The sequence below is a fragment of the Lepidothrix coronata genome, unplaced genomic scaffold (assembly GCF_001604755.1).
Source record: "Lepidothrix coronata isolate B3197 unplaced genomic scaffold, Lepidothrix_coronata-1.0 Scaffold14, whole genome shotgun sequence".
Taxonomy (NCBI): Eukaryota; Metazoa; Chordata; class Aves; order Passeriformes; family Pipridae; genus Lepidothrix; species Lepidothrix coronata.
Window position 1 is genome coordinate 3,349,768 of NW_016690194.1, and position 5,210 is coordinate 3,354,977.

The window sequence follows — 5,210 nt, forward strand, 5'->3', positions numbered from 1 at the left end:
CAATGCACTTTCTGAACCCTCTCTAATAACTAATGGTGTGAAACAAGGCTGCGTTCTTGCACCAACCCTATTCACAATCTTTTTCAGCATGATGCTCCAAAGGGCCACAGCAGACCTTGATGATCAGGACGGTATCTACATTCTATACCGTATTGATGGAAACCTTTTCAACCTAAGGTGACTGAAGGCCCACACCAAGACCTTAAACCATCTTGTCCAGGAGCTGCTCTGTGCTGATGACGCTGCCCTTGTCACTCATACAGAAGCAGCTCTGGAGCGTTTAACATCCTGCTTTGCAGACACTGCTGAGCTCTTTGGGTTGGAAGTCAGTTTAAAGAAAACAGTTCTCTATCAACCTGCACCTCAGGAAGTCTTCCATCATCCCCATATCACCATTGGCCAATCAGAGCTCAAATCAGTCCAGCAGTTTAATTACCTAGGTAGCCTCATCTCCTTGGACAGTAAGATTGATGGAGAGATAGAGAACAGGTTAGCAAAGGCATATAGTGCCTTCGGAAAGCTTCATAAAAGAGTCTGGCGAAATAAACACCTGAAGAAAAGCACAAAGATCAGTGTTTACAGAGCCATAGTGCTGTCTACTCTCTTATATGGATCTGAATTATGGGTCATCTACCGCTACCACCTGCGACTCCTAGAATGCTTCCATCAATGCTGTCTCCGTACAATCCTAAACATCCACTGGTCAGATTATGTGACTAATACATCTGTTCTAGAACAAGCAGCAGTCACTATAGAGGCCATGTTGATGAGAACACAGCTGCATTGGGCAGGGCACATCTCAAGGATGAAGGACCACCGCCTCCCTAAGATCATGCTTTATGGTGAACTTGCCACTGGCTGCCACAAGAGAGAAGCCCCGAAGAGGAGATACAAGGACTCCCTGAAACAACATCTCAACCTTGGCCATATTGATCAACATAACTGGTCTACTCTGGCCTCCAATCGGGAGGTCTGGAGACACACCATCTGTAACGCTGCTGATACTTTTGAGAAAGCACGCAGGATCACTCTTGAGGAGAAAAGGCAACGGAGAAAGAATCATGCCTTGCAGAATTTACCACCTAAGGAGTCTTTCTGCTGTGCCTTTTGCAATTGGACATGCCTGTCTTGTATTGGCCTTTTTAGCCACCAGTGTGCTTGTGACAAATGCGGGTAGAGACCTTTCCCAAATCTTCGTTCGCAAAGTCCAGCCATGATGACACCCTCTTTTTAATTCCTGAGTTCTTGTGAAAGCTTCCTGCTCAGCCAGGCCAGTATTCTTCTCTACCAGCTAGTCTTTCAGCACATAGGGACAGCCTCCACCTTCAAGATTTCTCTCTTAAAGTGTGTTAAGCCTTCCTGTCCCCCTTACTTCTTAAGGGCTGCTTCCCAAGGGGCTTTCCAAACCAGCATCCTGAACAGGTCAAAGTCTGCCCTCTGGAAGCCCAAGGTAAAGGTTTTATTGACCTCATTTTTTACCAAGTATTGAAAACTCTATCATTTCACAGTTACTCTGTCCAAAATGGCTCCAACCACCACATCTCTCACCAGCCCTTCTCTGTAGACAGAAGGTCTAGTGGGACACCACCCCTGGCAGGCTCGCTCACCAGCTGTGTTATCTTCCACACACTCCAGGAACCTCCTAGACAGCCTCTGCTCTGTTGAGTTGCCAGCAGACGTGTGGCAGGTTAAAGTCTCCCACAAGAACAAGAGCTGATGATCATGAAACATCAGCCAGTCACTTATAGAATAATTCATCCACCCCTTCATCCTGGTTGGGTGGTCTATAATGGACTCCCACCAGGATGTCTGCCCTGTTAGCCTTCCCCCTGTTTCTTACCCACAGGCATTCAACCTTATCGTCACTATCCTTGAGCTCTACACAGTCAAAAGACTCCCTAACATACAGAGTCATCCCACTCCCTCTCCTTCCTCACCTGTCCCTTCTGAAGAGCTTGAAGCCATCCATTGCAGCACTCTAGTCATGTGAGTCATCCCACCACATTTCCATGATGATGACTACATCATGAAGCTTTCCTGCTGCACAGAGGCCCCCAGCTCCTCCTGTTTGTTACACATACTATGTGCATTGATGTACATGCACTTCAGCTGGGCAACCAATTTCAACCCTAAGTCTGGCATGCTGCTCCTAGGCTCATCTCTAGTGAGTCTGGTCTTATACCCTTCCCACTTCAAGATGAATGCTTCAGGTAGAAGCCTGCATGCTATGGGGGTCCTTGTTAGTCAGTGAGAAAGGGTAAGCATCTACAGAGTTGGTAGTGGTTGGGTTGTCCATAGTATCCTACTGATTACAGAGGGACTGGGCTCAACCTGCTCCTGTAGGGATTGGTACAATTTCAGAAGAACTTGTAACAGAAAGCTAGAACTGGTTTCACTTAGGAGCACTGTGAAATGCCTTCTCAAACAGATTAGATTTTTTTTCCTCCCTCCTGCATTTCAGAGAAAGTCACAGGGAGAATCTGTGAGCAAGCTGTCTCTCTCCCAGGTATGCACAGAGATAACATTTTTACAGACATGTACAAGATCTCCTTGGGCCAGAGAGGGTGGAGTAGGAGAAAAAGAAGATATTAAAAGCATTGGACAAGGCAAGGCATTGCCTTTTTTCCCAGTGTCATGATTTGAGATAGCCCCAAAATCCAATCCCCTACTCCTAGCCCCCTCCCACATCTCAACCTAATGTGAGATGGGTTTTTTTCCAGACAAAACACACCAGACTCAGAATGGGGAAAAGGGAATATATTACAATGACTGTACAAATAAATATCATAATACATTATACACATGATCACAATATCTCTACCATGACATATAGTATCTACAATGATCAGATCTCTTCTCCCCTCCAAATAAAAGTCCAGGAAAGAAAGAAGGACAGATCCCTTCCAGTCTTAAAGCAGCATCTTCTAAGGCAGCAGGTTTTCCTCATCTCATGCATGCAGCAGTAACTGGATTGTTGTATCTGGACCTCTGTTCAATACACACAAGGGGGTCTTCAAGCCCCTTGGCCCGTCGTCTCCAAAACAAGGGTCTTTCTCTTCCGTGGACTGCGTAGCAGGGACAAGCTCGCGCCACCACGTCATACCACGAAGCTCAGGGGTCTTCGTGGCAGTCCCTTTCCTCAGGGGATTCAAATTCCCCTTTTCAGAGCTCCGTGCTCTGTCTCAAGGCAGTGTGTGGGGGGGGCGAAGCCCTCCTCCACATTCCTTTGGCTGTCCTGGTCCAGCTTCAGGACGCCTTTGAGCTTCTCAGCTCCTCTCTGCAAGTGCTGTAGCACTCCAAGGCTCTTTCAAGTAAGAGTCCATCATCTTCCTCATTTCCAGGAGGTCTCAAAGGATTTTGGGGGGGTCTGGTATCAGTTCTTACCCCCAGAACTCTGTAGCTCTGCTACTGACTCTCTTTCAGCTTGCAGAAGTTCTGCCTGCTTTGCTGCATGTGTTGTTTGCTGCTCCCTTATCTCTTCGCTCTGCGCCGCCGCTTTTCCTCTGGTCAGTGCTGGCTGCTGCTCTGCACCCATGGAGGAAACATCTCCCGGCATAAGTACAGGCACCTAGCCCAGCTTTATGCTGTTCCAGGTCCCCGCAGGCCCCCGCTGGGGCTGGAGGTCCCAGAGGCCCCGAGGGGCTCAGAGCCCCTTCCTCATGGCTCTACAACATGGCCACCTCTCCAACAACAACCAGACTACAACTCATCTCTTCCGGTGCTTGTGATATGTTTACATTTTTGCAGGAGCGCCCATTAGACCAAACTTCAAAACTTCCAGGGGTTTCCACCCCTTGGGGTTTACCACTTTTTTAGCCTCTGGGGGAAAACAAGATTCAAACCACTACACCCAGGAGGCCTGGTGTGCAACATCGTTAAGAAATGGTCCTTGCATCTGAAATAAACCTTTTTTTCAGTCATTCCACTCCCTTGGCATTCTTGAGAGGAATACCTTCCTATGCTTTACCTTACACGTAACATAAAAGGAAAATCTCCTTGGAAATCTGGGCTCCTCTGCTTCCTAATCAGTTGCTATTTATGGGGAAAAAGTGTACTTAAGGCTATTTCTCTCTTCACCTCAAACACCTCTCGTCCTAGAGGGTAGGTTGGATGACATGTTAACTACGGAACTATTCTGCAAAAGTTTATAAGTGCACTTCTTCTTCAGGCAATCTTGTACCACTGCTACGAAGTTCCTACAGCTGTCTGGCAGTAGTGGAGTGATGACTTCCTTTTAATTTTTCTTCACCTTTTTTAGGATAGAAGGAACTTTTGCCTGGCGAAGAGTTGCATGGCTTATAACTGGTCTGTGCCTAGCTCCTTCAAGTTAGTGTGGAGCATTTTCATTTCAAGGAAATCTTGAGATATCCTAAAGCACATGTAAACTAAATATCACAGAGATGAAGGTACAATTGGTTTTCTTTCAGGGATACAATGTGGTTTAGAAAATATTTTCCATGTCTCACACATTCTGGTTTTCTTAAACTGGGCATTTATTATCTATAACTGTATATAATTCACTAATACTTAACAAAATATACTCCTGGGAAACCTTTTAATCAGCTGCCAACACTTTAGGCATGGAAGCAATCAGGAGTGAGTGTATTCAGAGGCTGGAATTTTCAAGCAGCAGCGAGGGAGTCAGTCACCTAATTAAATTGAACAGGAATAAGGCACTTGTATGTTTCAGAGCAGCTCTAAAAGTCTTAGCCTGATTTTCTTATGAGTTCAGACATAGATGTTCTTATCTAATTCTGGATTATTTTCATTATCTCATTTGGGTGCTCATGGAGGGTCAATCTTTATGCCTGATGTTCTTGAAGTCTTATCACCTCTCTATCATCACTCATTCAGAACACCCTAATGGATTTTTCTCACTCACCCTTTTTCTCTTTGGTCAGAGTGTTTAAGGCCATGGGGGTGACTTGATTTTTCTAAGTGTGCTCCTTCACTACCCTCTTTAAATTCTAATGCACGTTCACTGGATCCTGCTCAGGTAGCCGAGCATATTGATTGTATGATCTTATAATTTACTTTGTGTAAAAAAGAAGAGAAATCTCTGTCTTCAGTTCTCCCTCTACCCCGACTGTTTGAAATAATGTTAAGTTTTTAAATGAGAAATGGAGTTTCTCTGAACTACAGATATATTTCCAGTACTTCAGTGTTAATCTAACTTACTGATATGGGTTCTTTATGACCAGTTCTTGTTT